At 36.6% G+C, this 20,925-nt stretch overlaps 1 protein-coding gene across 3 annotated transcripts in view; it reads left to right on the top strand.

The window, feature by feature from the left end:
• The window catches only part of LINGO2 (leucine rich repeat and Ig domain containing 2), a 1,246,058-nt gene that overhangs the window by 257,012 nt on the left and 968,121 nt on the right, over positions 1-20,925 (top strand). For all 3 annotated transcript variants that reach the window (XM_024930183.3, XM_024930184.3, XM_024930182.4), the window contains exon 2: positions 10,358-10,454. The gene's annotated coding sequence lies outside the window, so the exon portion shown is untranslated. The remainder of the gene's footprint in view (positions 1-10,357; positions 10,455-20,925) is intronic.

The raw sequence follows: 20,925 nt of genomic DNA on the forward strand, positions 1-20,925 counted from the left end.
TGAGGTCAATATCATTACAATGCTTAAATACAGCTGCAGCTCCCAGAATCCAGTCCAAGGTTAGACTCATCCAGTTAACAATGCAGAATATTCAGACAGTCTATGACATGAGTCTTAATGGATGGTCATCTGTTGGCTACTACGATTGCACTGAATAAAGAAACAATTAGCAATGAAGGAGCATCATTAATAATTTAGACTTTGGAATCAGACAAACCTAGATCTGATCACAAGATTTGCCATTAAAAGCAGTGTGACTTTGAAAAAGTTTATGTAACTACTTTGAGTTTCAATATAAAATGGACATGTTAACAGCACCAACCTCATAGACTTATTATAAGCATTCAGATGCTATAAGTAAAGAAATTAGTGCATTGCCAAGAATATAAAAAGTGCTTAATAAATTATTCTTATTGTCTCTATTTTACTGGTAAGTGGAAATTCTAGGGCAAAATGATCTATGAATGCGTTTTCCCACTAAATGTTAAAATCTTGAGGTAGATTTTACTTTGCCAAACCTCTTTTATGATGGTCTAGGTATTGCCACATAAAGTGATATAAACAATCAAAACAACAAAAACATGAACAGATATTTCACATCCTGAAAATGGAAGCCACTCAACTTGTATATGTTCAAAATTTATATTCCACAGATCGGAGATATTGAGACATCCATAAGTATGGACTTTATTACTGCCACCTGGAATTGTGAAGCCTCACCTTTAAGAGATAGACAATAATCAAACAAAAATCATAAAGTTTAAGAGAATCTAGAGAATGCTGAGCTAAAAGAAAGAACATACCCATAACATAAAGCATTAATGCTTACTTCAGGCAGATAATTTTCATTCTCTTTCTCCTTCAAGGTAAAGACTCCTAATTCTGCCAAATTTCATGTGCATCCCTTTGTACTTTTTGAAATTTGGCATTGCATTGCATGGGGAATTGTATGTAATTCCTGCAATCCTACATTAATTTCCTGATCTTTTCAAAAGGAAATTTCCTCTTGTGCTCATTGACCTAAAAATTAAGTGGTGGTAAGATAATCATACGTCCCAGGGTATGCTTCACATGCACAGTGTCTTAGTGCGATGCTGATGATATCCAAAGAGACTAAGTAATAGGCTATTCTCCATGGCCTTCAACTGCCAGGCTTCTGAATATGCTGAGTCCTGACACTTGGGTTACAGAGGCAAATGGAGCTAATTTAGGGGACAATTTCCTGTGCTCCCACTTAGTCCTGCTTAGAATCATAGAATCCTGGGTTCATAAGGGTTTTTAGCAAGTACGAAGTTTGGCATTTCATAAATTGTTTCCCAGGGTAATGTTATCATCCCAAGAGATGGCAGTATGGAAAAAGAGAAAGAAATTGTGTGTTTAAATCAGTTTAAATATTTTCTTTCATTGTGGTAGTCTTAGAATCTTTATTATGTTAAGTAGATTGTGAGGGAATGACAAGGAAAGAAGAGGAAGAAAGGCAAGAAAAGGAGAAGGGAAGAGAAGGAGAGGGGAGGGAAGGGGAGGGGAGAGAAGGGGAGAGGAGGCGGGGGAGGGAGGAGGGAAGGGAGGGAGGAAGGAAGGAAGAAAGGAAGGAAGGGAGGGAGGAGGGAGGGAGGGAAAGAAGGGAAGAAGGAAAGGGGGAGGGAGGAAGGGTGGGAGGGAAAGAAGGGAGGAAGGAAAGGGGGAGAGAGGGAGGGAGGAAGGAAGGAAGGAAATATTTGTCAAACTTGATTATGTTAGCATCTTCTAGTGCACAAGCATTATACGGAATAGTCTGGGAAATACCAGTGTGATTCCCGCACTTCACTTTACAGATAAAGAAACAGTGCCACTTCAAGACAAAAACCTGTCACTTTAATAAAAATCAGAGTACAGTTTTAAGTTATTAAATATTAACCTGAATTGGCAAGAGCACAAGGAGAGCTCATCTTCCTGTTTGGCATCACAGCAGCTGGTGCTGGTAGCTCTTTAATTCTCCCTGCTCATGTTTTTTTCCCCTCTCCACCTAAGGTTACATACAGCTTTTCCTGTCCCTAGAGACACTTGATACCAAGTTGTCTTTGTCTTCATAATGGTGAATAGCAGCCCAGAATTCCCATTTTCATGCCGTGGACTGATATGAAACCTAATCTTATTGATTACTCCCCACTCTTCCTTTTATACAATGTGAACACTAATAGGAACACACTGTAATGACACAGAGTCACCTATTTTTTTTTTAACCTGTTTCCATTTACTTACAGTGAATATAGCATTCTGTCTTTCTGTGTGTTTTCCAATAATAGTGTTAATATTTAGGAATTACTTGTTTGTAATCTTGTTTTTAAATGTGAGGTGGGGCTGGGCATGGTCGTTCATGCCTGTAATCCCAGTGCCAAGGTGGGAGGATTGCTTGTGGCCAGGAGTTTGAGACCAGCCTAGGAAACATAGCAAGACCTTATCTCTACATACATACATACATCCAAAGTGGTTCCTTACTGTGTCTTCATTTAAGAATCTGAACATATCTAATGTTTGATAGAGAGGACCAGTGGCAATTCCCTATTATGGTTAAAGGGAAAATTATATGTTTAGTTCTCCTGAAGATTCAGTTTCTTTAGGCCTTACCAGTGAGATTTTATAAGTGACAAAGTAAAGCACTTACACTACATCTCTCACCCAGCCTGGTAATTATGTCAACCTGGAAGATGCCCAGTGCCAGGTCTCGTTCTCATGCACCAAGACACCTCTTTTATGCTGCAGATTCCTAGGTCTATCTTCTTCCACTGCAGGACATCCCTTACTACCTCCATCAGCAGTCAGTGTGGCTTTCAGGTCATGGCAGAAGGAAAAGGCAGCAATCTTCCTAATCCACATGCAAGCAGACACTCCCATGCATCCATAGTCAATCAGCCTCACAGAAGAGAGAGAAAATCTGTGACTACTTGAAAACTATGTCAAAGCAAAGATTTTTGCCTTTCCTTTCATTGACAATCTAATATGATAGCATACTTATTCTCTGTCTCCTTCTGACTGTTTCTCTTTGCCTGTCTATCTCTGTTAGCTTTTGTGTCCTCAAAACATTATCTCTCTCTCTCACACACACTCTCTCTCTCTTATTTCGACTCTATGACTGTTTCTCTTTTTGTCTCCCTCCTTTCACACTTTCCTCCTTCTCTCCCTATATTTATTGATTTCCTAATCTCCGTTTCTTTTTGTCTATAACTTCATGGGTCTTCTGTGTCCTCTCACTTTCTTTCTCTATCTCTGTCCCTCTTTTGCCAATTCCCTCAGTTGATTCAGGGTTTTTGACATTGGTTCGGTATGAGTCATTACAGTCCCAGGTATGGGGTAAGCAATTATGAGCAGGGCAGTTTCCCTTGGTCCAGCCTTAGTTATTTTAATCTTAATCTAAATCCTTTCTAACTCACGAGAGTGATGTTACTGAAGGTGGAAAGTGGTATCTCCACCCTGGCCTAAAAGAGGATTGTTTATACTCAAGTTCCTAGAAACACTCTAACACTTCAGTTTTTGTTTTTAAGTCACTATTTGATAGTCATTCTCAAAATTCTTGTCCGTGTACCATGGGAGTTCCCAAGATCCTTTTGAGCCGTGTGCTAGGTGAAAACTATTTTTAAGTTAAGACTAAGGTATTATTTGTGTCTTCATTGTGTTAACAGTTTCCATGATGGTGCAAAGGCAATGGTAGGTAAAATTTCCAGAATCTTAGCACAATTCAATCTGGCAACACCAGACTGTTACTAGCAGTCACTGTATTTTCCACCATCATTTCTTTAAAGTAAACAAGCAAAAAAAACCAAAATGGCAGGTCACTTAACAGTGTCCTTTATGAAGCAGTATGCATTATTTTTTATAACTTGTTCTTTGAATAAACACCATCTTAATATCCTTTGTGATGAAATGTGAAGTATGCATAAAGCACATTTGCTGCAAACTGAAGTATGATGTTTTCTAGAACAAAAAGTACTTTTGTAATTGAGTTGCACACTGAACTAGCTACTTTTTCATTTAACATCATTTTAACATAAAAGTGTAACTAATAGTCAAACTAAAGCTATTGAGGCTTAAGGTATTTGGCATATATTTCTCAAAAATAAACAAAGTGATCTTGTAACTTCAAGGAAAGCAACTATTTTGTATTTGTATTTGTTGCCAGTGATCAAGTTTGAGCTTTGAAGTAAAAGTTAAAATTTTGAAAATTCTTTGTGCTACCATAGGTGTGACACTTCCCAATACTTTAAAATTATTCTGATAAGATTAGCGGTAATTTTAACAAGAGTAATTTTTAGTATTTTGTATATATTAATAATTTGATTATGCATAATTTAGTGAACCAATATTTTCTGGATCACCAGTGCATGATGATCAAGCAGTCATAGATAAAGGATCCATTCACAATAAGAGATAGCCAGTGGATTTTAATATAATAATATGAAAAGTTATTTGATTTGGTTTTAGATTTTATATTGTAACTGATCTTTTAGAAACTACTTCTCATAAAATGTTGCTATGCTATCAAAGAAGTATTCTACAATAACTTTAAAAGCAGTAAAAATCTCTTTCTTTTCTCCAAAAATACATGTCTATATCAGACTAGATATTCTTCATAGGTTTCCACTAAAATAATATATCACACAGGTTGAATGCAGATTGAATAAGGCTGTTTTCTATTAAGTCAAATTTTAAGGAAATTTACAAAAATATAGAACAGTCTCACTCCCCTAATTTTTTTGTTTTGGAAAATATAATTATCTTTCATAAAAATGTGTCATTTATGTTACTGTTTTATGGGTTTATTTTTATTTTTAAATTAGTGTTTTCATAATAATTAACTGATAATGACGATTGTTAAAAGTTTTTCTCAGCTTTCATTTCTAATATGATAAATGAAAATTTATATACATTAATTAATGCTCTTCATTTTAAAGAGTATATAGACCCTGATTCCTAAACGTTTGAGCACTGATATAAGACAACTTTCTATCTCCTCATACCCATTTACCTTAATTCAAGTTCCCAGAAAAATACCTGAGTAGTAATGATACTCAAAGAATGGCAGAGAATCTCAGTGTTAATGATAAATGTTCAATTCAATCATGCCTCTCTTTTACTTTGAACCAATAGTCTCAGACCAAACATATGTACCCCAATATTTAACTCTTGTAGAGTGAGTACATTCCTCATTAGTATTCATTATGGCCAGTCATTGTTTATCCCATGTTGATACTGGGAATGTAATTTCTATACCCAGTAAACATTTGGAGAGTTATTCTATGCCAATACCAGACATTGTGCATACATTTTACATACATCTTTTATTTTAATCTTTAAAAGAATACTATGAAGGTAGTGATTTGAATCAGTTATGGGTAACTTATCACTGCATAACAAACCACTTCAAAACTTAATGACTTAAAACAAGTATTATTTTATTTGCTTTTAATTCTATGGGCATGCGTTTTGATCTGAGGCTCAGCTCGGTGGCACTTCTACTTCTCTCTGCTGGGACATTCATGCAGCTACAGTCATCTAGCAGTTCCACTGAGTCTGGATGGTCTAACGTGGCTACTTCTCTGTCTGACAGTTGGTGCTACCTGTCAGGGGGCCATAGGTCTCGAAAAGGCCAATGTGGTTTTCTCCTGTGGTGGTGGAAGAGTTCTAAGAGGGCAAGAGGAGAAGATGCAAGTCCTCGCAGTTTCTAGGCTCAGAAGTCACATTCCTCTACATTTTAGTGGCCAAACAAGTCACTAGGCAAGCCTAGATTTAAGAGATGGAGAAAGAAATTTTAGCTCTGGAAGATGAAAATGGAAAAATTTCATTGCAAAGAGAGTATGTATAGAGATGGCAGGAATTATTGCAGCCATTTTGAAAGCTGTATATCACAGTGTCATTAGATCCATTTATAGATGAAAAAACTAAGAAACAGAAGAACTAGAAAGTAGTGAGGTTGAAATTTGAGGACTTGTCTTTGTGTTGCCAAAACACATACCCTTAACCATTAAAATATTTAGATAGATAGATATTGAACCCATGATTTTAACTCTTAAGAGTAAGGTTAGATGAGGCTTTGGTTCTCCTGCCATCTTTGTTTCTTTCCTGTACCAAGTGACCACTGACTGTCTATCTCTGCTGCCACCTACTGTTGTGGGTCTCCATGCCCCGTAAGTGTGTGGATGGATGGGCTCTCCATCCGCGCACTTATCTGACAAATGTGTTTGAGAACTAATGTCAGAGACCCTTTTTAATAATCGCCATTCTGACTACTGTGAGATGGTATCTCATTGTGGTTTTGATTTGCATTTCTCTAATGATCAGTGATGTTGAGCATTTTTTCATGTGTTTGGCCATGTAAATATCTTCTTTTGAGAAGTGTCTATTCATATCCTTTGTCCCATACTTGTTGTTTTAACAAGGAAATTTTAATATAATGGGTGGATTAAATATTTGTTGGAGAGCTGGAAGAGGAAAAAGAGGCCCCTGAAGTTATACAGAGAGAGTAATCTCAGGAAGCACCTCCACCCTTAGGGCTTGGGGAACAAAATGAAAAGCTGGGGCACTGGGAGCTTGGAAAAGGGACTTTGTAGATCTCTATATCACACTTCTCAGAAGTGTTGCTATGCAGCCAGTGTTGGTGTCTCAGAAGCTCAAAGGAGAGGCCTTGGGAACTCAAACTCAAGAGCTCTCAGGATGGAATACGAGCCACCTGGGGGTGGCACCTCTGTCAGGTCAGAATAAGCTGGTTCTGGAAGGATTTGAAAAATCGGTAGGCAGAAATGACTGCCGCTGACAGGGTGCAGGATGATTGCTAAACAATGCTGACAGCAAGAGAAGAGGAAAGAGTAAGCCTCTTTCTCCCTTTCTTCACCCCACCGGCCTGTCCCCAGTGCCCCCCCACCCCCATTGCAGAATCTAAGGAAACCATCTGGCAAAGGAAAGTGGTGTGCAGAGTCCCAAACCCAAAATCTCAAAGCAGAATATAGAAACATAGGTTTGGTTTTAGGTCTTATGTTTAAGTCTTTAATCCATCTAGAGTTAATTTTTGCAGAAGGTGTAAGGAAGGGGTCCAGTTTCAGTTTTCTGCATATGGCTAGCCAGTTTTCCTAACACCATTTATTAAACAGGGAATCCTTCTCCATTGCTTGTTTTTGTCAGGTTTGTCAAAGATCAGGTGGTTGTAGATGTGTGGCATTATTTCTGAGGTCTCTGTTATGTTTCATTGGTCTATATATCTGTTTTGGTACCAGTACCATGCTGTTTTGGTTACTGTAGCCTTGTAGTATAGTTTGAAGTCAGGTAGCATGATGCCTCCAGCTTTGTTCTTTTTGCTTAGGATTGTCTTGGCTATATGAGCACTTTTTTGGTTCCATATGAAATTTAAAGTCATTTTGTCTGTGAAGAAAGTCAGTGGTAGCTTGATGGGAATAGTGTGAATCTATAAATTACTTTGGGCAGTATGGCCATTTTCACCACCATATTGATTCTTCCTATCCATTAGCATGGAAGGTTTTTCTATTTGTTTGTGTCCTCTCTTATTTCCTTGAGCAGTGGTTTAGAGTTCTCCTTGAAGAGGTCCTTCACATCCCTTGTAGCTTGTATTCCTAGGCATTTTATTTTCTTTGTAGCAATTTTGAATGGGAGTTCACTCATGATTTGCCTCTCCGTTTGTCTATTATTGTTGTATAGGAATGCTTGTGATTTTTGCACATTGATTTTGTATCCTGAGACTTTGCTGAAATTGCTTATTAGCTTAAGGAGATTTTGGGCTGAGACAATGGGGTTTTCTAAATAGGCAATCATGTCATTTGCAAACAGAGACAATTTGACTTTCTCTCTTCCTATTTGAATACCCTTCATTTCTTTCTCTTGCCTGATTGCCTTGGCCAGAACTTCCAATATTATGTTGAATAGGAGTGGTGAGAGAGGACATCCTTGTCTTGTGGTGCTTTTCAAAGGGAATGCTTCCAATTTTTACCCATTCAGTATGATATTGGCTGTGGGTTTGTCATAAATAGCTCTCATTATTTTGAGATACGTTCCATCAATACCTGGTTTATTGAGCGTTCTTAGCATGAAGCGGTGTTGAATTTTATTGAAAGCTTGTTCTGCATCTACTGAAATAATCATGTGCTTTTTGTCATTGGTTCTGTTTATGTGGTGGATTACGTTTATTGATTTATGTATATTGAACCAGCCTTGCATCCCAGGGATGAAGCCAACTTGTTTGTGGTGGATAAACTTTTTAATGTGCTGCTGGATTCAGTTTTAATGTGCTGCTGATGGATTACGTTTATTGACTTGTGTATATTGAACCAGCCTTGCATCCCAGGGATGAAGCCAACTTGTTTGTGGTGGATAAACTTTTTAATGTGCTGCAGGATCCAGTATTTTATTGAGGATTTTTGCATCAATATTGATGAACAATATCCCTGTTCATCAGGGATATTGGCCTGAATTTTCTTTTTTCTTGTTGTGTCTCTGCCAGGTTTTGGTATCAGGATGATGCTAGCCTCATAAAATGAGTTAGGGAGGAGTCCCTCTTTTTCTATTGTTTGGAATAGTTTCAGAAGGAATGGTACCAGCTCCGCTTTGTACCTCTGGTAGAATTTGGCTGTGAATCCATCTGGTCCTGGGGGTTTTTTTGGTTGATAGGCTATTAATTACTGTCTCAATTTCAGAACTTGTTAATGGTCTCTTCAGGGATTCGACTTCTTCCTGGTTTAGTCTTGGGAGGGTGTATGTGTTCAGGAATTTATCCATTTCTTCTAGATTTTCTACTTTATTTGTGTAGATGTGTTTACAGTATTCTCTGATGGTAGTTTGTATTTCTGTGGGATCAGTGGTGATATCCCCTTTATCATTTTTTATTGTGTCTATTTGATTCTGCTCTCTTTTATTCTTTATTTGTCTGGCTACATATGTTCTATCTATTTTGTTAATCTTTTCAAAAACCCAGCTCCTGGATTTATTGATTTTTGAGGGGTTTTTCGTGTCTCTATCTCCTTCAGTTCTGGTCTGATCTTAGTTATTTCTTGTCTTCTGCTAGCTTTTGAATTAGTTTGCTCTTGGTTCTTTAGTTCTTTTAATTGTGATGTTAGGGTGTCGGTTTTAGATCTTTCCCACTTTCTCCTGTCGGCATTTAATGCTATAAATTTCCCTCTAAACACTGCTTTAGGTTTGCAGCTACGAGACAACAACTTAAAAACACGAATTTCTTACTTGGCTTCTGTTGAAGGGGAAATAGAAGGAACTTTCATTGTTCAAAGTCTGTACCTGAAGTGAACCGATAAGAGGAATTGAGATGTCAGTATTATTTAATGGGCCCAGCGGACTCTTTTGCATATCTAACTTTTAGGAAGAGAGATCCACTTGTGCCATCTAGTACCATTGTAATTACTGTATTCGTAAAAATAGAAATCCAGGAACGCACTAAGAGAGTGCAGCAACAGAATTTGTTTTAAAGTGACTAATTTAAAATTGATCACTATGACATATCTCCTTGAGCTTGAGATGTTTTACACAATCAGGTTTCAGTGTTTTCAATACTGTGATTTGCATAACCAAGATTTATTTCATTATTTTATAGAAGATTTATTGTAATGAAACCAAAATAGCTATTGAAGGGTATAGGCCTAGCCTGGCAAATAAATGTGATTTCATTGTATTTTATGTGATTGTAGTATAATTTCTTGCAATAAATTTGACTTTTAAGTGGTGTGTGTATGTGCATGTGCATATATGTATGTGTGTGTGAGAGCGAGAGTCAGAAAATTGCACAAATTTTGCCAACAGAGCCAAATAAATACCTGGCAAATTTATAAATGGCAAATTTATAGATTTATAAAAGCTTTAGCTTGCAAAATTATCAAGACTAGAATATGTAGGTACAGAGTAATACATTTTATACTAATGTGATGAATGGAAATAAATAAATGTGTTTCATTATTGTATTATGATTTTTATTCATTCAACTTTTAGAAGGACATCCACAAGCATCTGAAAAAGAGAAAAGCTATATATTCAAATTACTTTTCTTTCTCTAACACACTATAACTTGATTGCTGTCCTCCTTTTTCTCATCTATATGCTATTTCTGATATTTAGTTGATTTTTAATATACATTTAAGAATACTCATTGATTTATGAAAACACACATAATAAAATGCATTACCTGAAAATGCAAGCAATAGTGTCATCAAGGATGGGTACATCAAATTGGATTGGAAGTAAACATTTTTTTAAATAATTAGGGCAAAACCAGCAAGATGGAGAATGATGTGGAATTTTAGCTGAGCACTACTGAAAGAAGCTAGGTTTTTATTTTCCATGTTCCCAAGAGTTTCTGTTTCATTTCATCTAGGAAATCCACTGGAGATGGTTTCAAGATATAGGATCCTTATATGTGAAGTATCCCAAATGAAGTTGGAGCATCCATGTTGAAATTGCTTCATGTTGTGGTAAGAGGAAAGTGATTCTTAATATGTTGGTCCAATTTCATACTATATATACATATTACATATATATAAAGGAAATGTATATATAATATGCATATTATATATAAATATACAGACGTGTATATGTGTGTGTGTATGGGTTTTCTTCTTATGAGCAGATAATGACATAAAAAATATGGAATTTTGTAACCCAGTCTACAAGTTTGAGATTCAACAAAAAGTCTATTATTTTGCAGTGATTATTTTCTTGCTCCTGAAGTGGAGTAGGGCACAATAGCAGACTCAAATTTGTTCTTAATTTCCCACTGTGTGTATGTACATTATTTATGTTAGTCAGTAAGTTATCATAACAGCCTTAAGAGGTAGATATTATTATCCACAGAGTAAAGATGCAGAAACAGAAGTTCAGAGAAATTAAAACCTCATCCAAATTGATGAAACTAGCAAATGGCTCAAGAGTGATTTGACTGCAAAATCTACTCTATCACTGCCATGCTGCCTCCTTGGATGAATATTTAAAATATAAGCCACTATTTTTTATGGCACTATCCATGAAGAGTTGTAATTAAAGAAATGTTTATCTGAAACATTCCATTCAGCATAATGGAAATTTAAGCTTCTATATCTGTATCTATATCTATATATATCTATATCTATATAGATATAGATATATATAGAGAGATATAGATACAGATATAGATATAGATATATATTTTTTACATAGAAGACATTTGTTTGAGGAAATTTCAGATTTCTGGTTGAAACCTTTAGAATTCCAGTACACATTTAGGATATTAGTTTATAAATGCCAGAACACAGGTTCTTTTGTTCCTGGGACTCAGCAGTACCATTGGAATTAGTTGCTTTAGGTAGCCTACCTGAAAAATTTCAAACAAGTCTATCCTGGTGATCATGAACCACATATGTACTCTGTCTCTGTGAGTCAGATTTGCTTGGGTTATTCAACAGTGATGCCTTGGAAGGCTGTAAAGCACTCTCTCTGTGGTAGTCATGCCTATAGTCTTGCTTCTGTATTGGTAATAGCACCATTTCTGTGGGAGCAGATACCATGTCTATTGCTGAAGATTACATTTTTACTTTCTGTGTTATGTAATGGGGGGAAAAAGAAAGCCAACTCTCAGTGTGAGATTCAGAGGAGCAGTCTTCAATTATCTCCAGGTTTCAATGTATGGTTTCACTTTTTAATAGGAAAAAGCCTATAAAATTAGTGAATGCATGGAAGATATTAGGCTAGACTCTCCAACATCTATAAGGACAGGCTTCTTCCAGAGCACCAGGGGAAAGGAATCTGGGCAATTCTTTACTAAAGCTATTTTTGATTATTTCCATTCTGAGAACACCTGAATAAATGTCCATATCCCTCCTATGCTATATTGCTTTTCAATTCAAGCATCTTTAAAAAATTTTACAGAAGCTCCTAACCAAACATTTCCAAATTCCCACTTGATGTCCAGCTTCGGATTGATTTTAAAAGTTTTTTTAAAATAGAATTCTCTCTGTGTAGGGGCACATTTCTTTCTGCTTTTTCTCTGTAGTAACCCTATATATGCTTCTGTTTTACCTACTTTGAAGTAGTGATCAAGTTACTAAACATCTTTTAGCCTCAGAATTCTCATTAAAATATGAGGTTCATAACAGTCAGATTGCTTACATTTTAAAGATTACAAAGCATATATGTAAATCATCTCGTTCTTAGAACATTACTGGTGATCTTTCATATTAGCTATATATCTAGATCTACTGATAGGTTTGATAACATACAAATCCCTCAAATATTTATGAGGAACTTTTTGGAATCTTCCAGAATAAGGACAAAATTGGGTTAGGAGATTGGTGTGACTCATGAGGTTGGTGGGGAGGAGGTGAAAGGAAGCCTCATCTTTATCAGAAGTACCTAACCTAAAACAAGTACCTAAAAATGAGCATTTTATTCATTTATTACCATGCCAGAAGCAATAGATCTTTACCTTAGGTTTGTTCATATAACCTGTATGACAATGTTCCGTTATCATGAGGCTTTTTAACATTTGCTTCTCTAGGCCAACAGTTCTCAAGATTTAAAGTGTTTACAACCACCTGGAAAGCATATTAAATACAGAGGGTAGCAGGTGCTATTTGGGGGATTCTGCTTCAGTACGATAGGTTGAGTCCTAAGAATTTGCATTTTAAACATGATTATTCAGAACCAGAGCAATTCTGGTATACCCCACTAACTGCCATTTTTTCACCTTGAAGATTAAAGTTTTACAGTCTATTTGGAAGTTTTATTGTTGGAGATAGAATTGAACAATTTTATTATGTAACTGTTAAGAGAGATAGGTAAGAATGAGACAAGATTTAATAATAGTTCTCTACATTTATTAGGCAGTAGAGTAACTCTGTACAGAATTTGATTCCACGTACTTATAAAAAGTTGATGGAAGAACTATGTAAAAATAAAACATGATGGTCAAGTTAATAATAGGGTTTCTGATTTTACTATTGTTTATCAATACCTTTTAATAACCAGTTGCTTTCATATATATTAATTTATCAAATCCTCATTCTAGTTCTGTTTAGCATTTTGTATCCTCATTTTACAGATCAATACAAATAGATTTATAGGAAATACTGGCTTGTTAAGTTGTAAGGTTAGAAAACGATAGGGCCAATCTTGGTACCAAGATAGCATGCAACTGGTACAGCTGCTTCCTAATCCTAGGGTAATTTAATTTTCTAATCATGAAAGGTTTTGTTTTATGACAGCCACCAGTATAAGCATGTATTGGAACAACCAGCCTATATTTGTTTTGTTTAAGCTGCTGAACACTTAATTCACCTTCACCTGATGAGTTAGACTTTGAAAAGCATCAGTAGAGTAGGCCTATTTCATCTGTTTTGTAAAACTTCTCAGGAAAATATTTTTTGAAAAACAGGTTTCAGGTATCTTCTGCACACAGGTAAAAAACATTCTTGTTTTTTACCAGTGTGCTTATTGACTTTCACCAATTATTTTGACTGTTTGTATGTCATCTTTCATTTAAATCAATTATTAGTGATTAAGCTTCATTCAGTAGCTGGTCAATAACCTCTTTTAAGAACAAAAGCGGCCAGGTGTGGTGGCTCACGCCTGTAATCCCAGCACGTTGGGAGGCCGAGGTGGGCAGATCACCTGAGGTCAGGAGTTCTAGACCAGCCTGGCAAACATGGTGAAACCCTGTCTCTACTAAAAATACAAAAATTAGCCAGGCGTGGTGGCAGGTGCCTGTAATCCCAGCTACATGGGAGGCTGAGGCAGGAGAATTGCTTGAACCCGGGAGGTGGAAGTTGCAATGAGCCGAGATCATGCCATCGCACTCCAGCCTGGGGGACAAGAGTGAGAGTTCATCTCCAAAACAAACAAACAAAAACCCAAAAGCATTTTAGGTATGTAGATAGATAGACAGACAGACAGAGATAGAGATATGTCCAGCCTCCTTTGTATCTAGGTTTGGCTTTGTGTCTAAGTTCTGGCCAATGTGATGTTACCTAAAACAATGCATACCATTACTAGGTCATATCCTTCAAGGGTCTGAATGTCTGCTTCTCTTTCTTCCTTGACTAACTTGGAAATTAGATATGGAATGAGATGTCGTGGTGAGCCATCTTGTATCATACAGACAAAGATAACTGTCTAGATGTGGTAGAAGAACATCATAGAAGAAGTCTCGCTTACTGCCTTAATTTATAGAGCAAAACAGTCCAGGACTCCTTCTGTGATGAATGTTATGTGAAAGATGAAGAAGCTCTACTTGTTTAGTTATTGCTATTAAGCCACTATATAGGGCAGAATATATGTCCTAATGAACTCATGCATTCTTCCGTGAATGTGTTACTCATGAATGTTTAGCACACTATGGCTCCTTTAGGAAGTTAATCTTAGCTCGACAAGATTCACTGGGCCCTTAAACAAAGAATGCCCCTGTGATTGCCTAGATATTATACATGTACCCTATAGAAGCATCTCATCTCGCACGTCTTACTCCTTACACTATTCTTCTCACCACCTTCTCCACTGATCCATCACCAGCTCTGTTATCCTTTTTTTCCATCCATTACAGAGCAATGCATACGTTTGTTACTTTTTTTCAATTCGTTTTGCTACAGCACTTACCTTTTATGCATGTGCATTGTGAAGACTGCAAATAAAAGACAATAGGAATAATAAACCCTGAGACGAACTTCAGAGTCCTTGCCTTTCTTAACAGCATTCAATATAAACTTTAAAAACCACATCAGACTATGCAAATAAAACAATAAGTGGATGCCTTAAAGCTTCTCCCAAGATAACAACATCCAAACCTGTATAATCTACAATATATTCTTCATTGTCTCCTGCCCTTCACTCAATCCGTCACCTGATCTATCCTCATTTTGCTTGCAAGACACATTTTTTTTTTCATCTGTTGCGCACCTCCTTGGATCTTTATTTTAGAGAGGATTTTAGATCTATATTTAATTCCCATAGTAGTCAAAGAATGCCTTGATGTCTTATGGAGGCAGTGTTCTCCTGCTCCATAATGGAGTCCTCAGTTATCTTTAAGTGGCAATTATTCTACAAAGAATGCTCCCTACTAAAATGACTGTTTTGACTATGACACTAGCATTCTGGGACCCAGCCTGAGATTGCGTCTTTACCTTAGCCCTTAATACGACAGTTTGTGCATTTTCTGACTAGCAGAATGCAAGCTTATTATATGCCTTAATATATCTCATAGCTGGTTGCTTACTACAATTGCCATATTTTATCATTCTGTCTGTCACTGCTTTAATGCATCTCCTATTCCTAAGCATACATGCTGGCACTTCCAACTCAACGTTCAAAACACAGTATCTCACTTAATTCCCTTAAGCCTCTTAGATAAATGTAATTATCACATTTTAGTCACCAACTCAACAAACATTTATTTAGCATTTCTTTTGTGTCACCTATTATTTTAGGCAAGGGAGAGGAGATAGCAAGTAGCCCCCCATTTGCTCACTCTCTCATAGGGAAGACAAATAAGTGTAAAAATACAAAAACAAAAACAGAAACCCTCCCAAAAAAACTTTTAAGTATACAGTAATAGCATAAAACTTCATTCTAAGAACAAGGAGCAAATAAGAAAATTGCTCAGTTTCACTGGAAGGAGAGAAATGGCAAAGATTAGAAAATGTTTCCTGGGCATCGTACTTCAGCTGAAATTGAAAAGATAAGGAGACAGACTCAGACAGAGAAAACAGATTTTCTAAAATGTCACAGCTAGTTAGTGGCAAAGAAGGGACAGAGATTCACACCCAGGTACTTCTGATGTCATGGCCCATGCAGTCAGCCATTCTGGATTCAGTTATTTGGTTTTTGGTGATTTCTATAATTGAATGCCATTTACATATTGGTACACCCACCTGGCACCCCCATCACTTACTCTCCTCACTTCTGAGCACTTGCTTCTCAGCTATATATCATCTCTACCACCAAGTTATAGTTTTATATAGCTTTATAACTTGGTGCTGGAGATGATATACAAATTAAGTTTTCAAGGAAACAACTTCCACATTTTGAGGTTTCCTGTACAGTCTTTCCTAAAAGAGTCCAAATGATATTCCAATTATGGTCTGCCAATTCTGCTTTCCTACTTTTCCTTTCACAATAGCTCCTCTGTCACTTTACAATACAAAGACATTGTTCTCATTCTTGTCCTTACTTCCCAGGGTATGCCGTCCTGGGGGATAAAAACGTTGGTGAGGTTTAAAAAAGGGAAGAGTCAGGAACAAAATGAAGCTTCTATAGGGACAGTCCCAAGAGAGCAAAACAAAGGAGCTTAAGGAAGAAATAAAGGGGGCGTACCTTATTTCTTTCAGGTGTTAAACTTATAACAATGCTACTGTCTTTATCTTCCTGTTGTTCATCACTTGATCAAGCTTTTCTCCATCCATCCTCATCTTCTTTTGGATTTCCTCTGATAAGATGAAAGATTAAAATATCTGTATACCAAAGGTTTTAAGGAACATATACTTAAAGCATAAATAAAATATATAGTAACCCCAAAATTATATTCTTTAAAATTATACACACAAAAATTTGTTTTTGATGTCAACTTTAAAAAGGTATGGGAGTGTAAAAATAGTCATTCAATGCATATAATAGCTCTGAAAACATATGCATTAAATGCATGAATAAGTGAGTGGAGGATTTATTCTAATGTAAAAGGCAAAGTCTCAAGATTTACAGATCTCTCTTGAGAAGTGAGAACAATTGTACTATAATATGTATACATTTTTGCCTAGTTGCAAAAGGGGCTTATCACACAATATTGTATAATTTAATTGCATAGTATCATTAGCATGTAAATGCCAAGGAGACACTTGTGGTACTATCATTATATGCTGCCCCAAGCTGTTTCACAGGATCATTGAAAAAGGAATAGGGTATCGTTTGTTTCTTCTCAGCTTTGAGGAATGACAGTAAAATTATTATTGAAGCATAATTAAATATGCATATCTAGATACTAATAAATGCTTTGCCGTCCTAGAATTCAAGAGAAGTGTCAGGCCTCTCAGCCTTCTCTGGCACTGGTCAGAGTCTCTAAGTTTTTCTGTAGCTTTCCATAGCTAATAAATGACTACAGAACTTTCAAGAGAATTTTACCATTTATTGCCCTTGCTGAAAACTCCAGTACTGTATCTGCTTATTTTATTTCAGCTGAATTCCTTCCTTCCTTCATTTCTTTCTTCCTCCTTTCCTCCCTTCTTCCCTTTCTCTTTTTTTTTTTTTTTTTTTGTGGAGAGAAAGAGTGTGATTGGGGCAAAGACATAAATATGAGTGTTCCTTTTAAGATACATTAGTCAATTTTCTCTTTTCAGGGGCATTTAAAGCAGAAAGTACATAAATAAAATTAACTGCATAACTCTCTAGACTCTTCCAAATCTTGATGTGTTTAGTCTCTGTAATTGGTGTTGTATATTCAAAGTAAGTTTTGCAAACAGCAGGAGCACAGGCTGCATAAGAGCTGCCTATTAAATAGGGGCAATTTGCAGTAATGAAAGTCCTGTCAGCAATCCTTCATAGTTATGGGAGTCACTAGTTGGAGTTTCACAAAGCTACCTTCTCCATTTCTATTTCTCACACATATGCACATACAAAGTTTTAATGTTTGTTATAACTGATTTTTATTAGCCACTGTAGTCTTATTATCTTGACATGAACCAAAGTAAAACAAATGTGTTAGTTAATATAATACTAGATTCTGTAACAAATAAACCTCAAGGTGTATAATAGCTCAAACACAATAGAATTACAGTTCTTTGTCATTTAAAGTTAAAAAAAAAACATATGGGGTGCATGGACAGCTTTCATTTAAGTAGAGATTCAAAGAACAGTGCTCCTTCCATCTGAGGGCTTGCTATTTTCAATATGTGTCTTCTAGGATCACCCTGATTAGCTTTATAAGCTGGTAGAAGGGAAAAATATATAAGGAGAACAAGTAGGCATTTTTGAAGGCCAGGCTGAGGGTGGGGTACCATAATTTTACTCATTTTCCACTGGGTAGAACTCACCTGACAGAGCAACAGAGACAGAGAATCATAGCCTACCTGCATGTCTAAGAGGAGAAGAAATCGGCTTGGTGAACAGCTAAACTGTCACTGCCCAGCAACATGTAAGGTTTGGGAAATGCAATAATCAATAATAAGAGGATGACTAAAGTTGGAGGCTGATGCAAGGCAATGTAGAAATTATAAAATGTAACAGAGTGCTTCATAAATTATTTTTATAATTATATTGATCTTTTCATGCAGAATGAAAATGCTAATTAGTTTCGTAAGTATTGACAAATTAAACAGCCACAGACAATGCTGGGCCCCAGTAATAAACAGAACTTAATTCTCTCAAGATTTATTCTACTTTTTAATCTAGAGTGGGTAATAGAGGACTACAGGTCTTAATAAAGGTAAACACCACCTTTTGGCTCAGAGGGAATTCAGAAAGGTGGGGTAGAAATGCACTGCAGTCATTCATTCATTCATCCCATGCACATTTTTAAGTACCTTCTATATTCCAGCTGCTGTATTTACCTTGAAGATAGATAAATTAGTAAGATAGCACCTCTGCTCTCAAGACCTTGCATCTAAGTGGAAGAAACAAACCTTTAAACCAATAAGTAATTACAGTATTATAGTTACAGTTCTATGAAAGTATGAAAGGAGTGATCACATCTTCCAGAGATATTAGGAAATATCATATAGAAGAGATGCCATTTAATCTGGGTCTAGAAGAATAAGTATTTTTAGGCAGCAGAAAGAGTTTAAAGCTACCCATTTTAGGGGTAGTCAAGTATATGAAACCCATGGTCAAGTATATGAAAAAGTGAGGCAGCTGAAGGGTATGAAAGAAAGTGGCACAAACAGAAATAGGAAGTTATTTTGCATGTCTGGAAAATAAAGGCTTTATAACAGGAGACAGAGTTCTGGGGAAGCCAGTTGGTGAGCAATGATTCCAACCTCAAATGTAGATGGAATAGTAGGTTTTTGAGGGAGGTCCTAGCAGAGGAGGAGTGGCTGTTCTCTTCGTTGTCACTTTTTCACGGTTGTCAGCACTCTTAAGTAGCGTTAAGTAGCTTAAGTAGCCTTCTAACTGGAGAACATAAGGCACTCCTCCTCATTCACCTCCACGGTCATTCTTGCACTATATGTGTTCTCAGGGAGCTATAAAAGGGATAGAGCTACACAGATAGAATTTGCAGAAATAAGATAAGTGCAGGAAAGTAATAAAAGAAAGTAAAGTTCATTAAATTGGAATATAAGTTGCCCTTCCATAAATATGACAGAGCATGTTATCCTGCTATTGAACAGTTTCTACTTGTTAGTTCAATTTCTGCGTGTGAGCTCTTACTTCTTAACATTACATATTCCAGGAAAACACAGTGGACAAAATCATAGATATGAGAAATAGTATAATATTTGTTACAGTGTGATCGTATATCACTTACAGACAGGGATACATTCTGAGAAACCCATTGTTAGATGATTTCATCATTGTGCAAACATCATAGAGTAGATTTACACAAACCTACATGGCATGGTCTGCACCTATATGGTGTAGCCCCTATTGCTCCTAGGCTACAAACCTGTACAGCATGTTACTGTACCAAATACTGTATGCAGTTGTAATGTAATGGTAAGTATTTGTGTATCTAAACATAGAAAAGATAATGCATTGTGCCAAGTTGATGGTTATGATGTCACTAGGCGATAGGAAATTTTTAGCTCCATTATAATCTTATGGGACAACCATTATATATGTGGCCCGTCATTGATAGAAATGTCCTTATGGGGTGCATGACTATATGTAGTATATACTATAATACTCATAAGTAAAATGTAAAAGGAGAGAGAGAAATTGAAGAAAGAAGTGTTAAGCAAAAAGGAAATCGAACTTAAAATATTTGGAAAATTCTAAGCCAATGCATATTATTAAAAAATGAGAAAGCATGTTCTATAGAGAACACCAAGAATGTGGTTGGCCAATCACTCCATAAAGAGGTAACCCATAAATTTAGTTAGCCATCTTTGCAGAGGTCAGGAATAATAAATGGGTGACTCCAGCAGAGGTCCTGCCACTGGACTAAAAGGAACAAAGATGGGACAAAATGAAGAAAGGCTTTCAGACTTCTGAAATTCTATAGAATGGAACAAAAGAGATATCTGGCTCTCTGGCTGCAAAATATGCCTTATTCTTTAACACAGGAACAGAAAACAAAATCCCAACTGTTTTCACTTGTAAATGGGAGCTAAATGATAAGAAAACATAAATATGTAGCGGAGAACAACACACACTGGGATCTTTTCAGGGGTGGAGGGTTGTAGGAGGGAGAGGATCAGAAAAAATAACCAGTGGGTCCTAGGATTAATACCTGGGTGATGCAAAAATCTGTACAACAAACCCCCATGTTACCTATATAACAAACTTGCCCTTGTACCCCTGAACTTAAAATAAAAGTGGAAAAAAAAAAAAGAAAAATGTTCCAAACAGCAATTGAGAGACTAGCAGGTCTGCCACTCACACTGCAGGCCCAGAACCCACAGATGCAAGGGTGCAAGGCTGTCTCCTTCCTGGTTTCAGGGGTAGGACCACCTCCTTGGTTTCAGAGGATGAGGCTGCCCTTGCTCATTTCCTCAGGGGCAAAACTGCCACCCATGGCTGAGTGGGTGGGACTCCTCACCAATGGGTCTAGAAAGTGAGGCTGCCACCCTATTGGGACTGGAAAGCAGAGGATCAAGCCAAAGAGAATTATTCTCTGGAATCTTCAGATCTAACAGAATTTGCCTTTCTAGGTTTTGGACTTGCTTGAGATCTATCATCCCTTTCTTTATTCCAATTTCTGTCTTTTGGAACAATAATGTCTTTCCTATGTCCGTCCTACCATTTTATTCTGGAAGCACATACCTTGTTAGGTTT

Source organism: Pan paniscus, chromosome 11 (genome assembly GCF_029289425.2).
Source record: "Pan paniscus chromosome 11, NHGRI_mPanPan1-v2.0_pri, whole genome shotgun sequence".
NCBI lineage: Eukaryota > Metazoa > Chordata > Mammalia > Primates > Hominidae > Pan > Pan paniscus.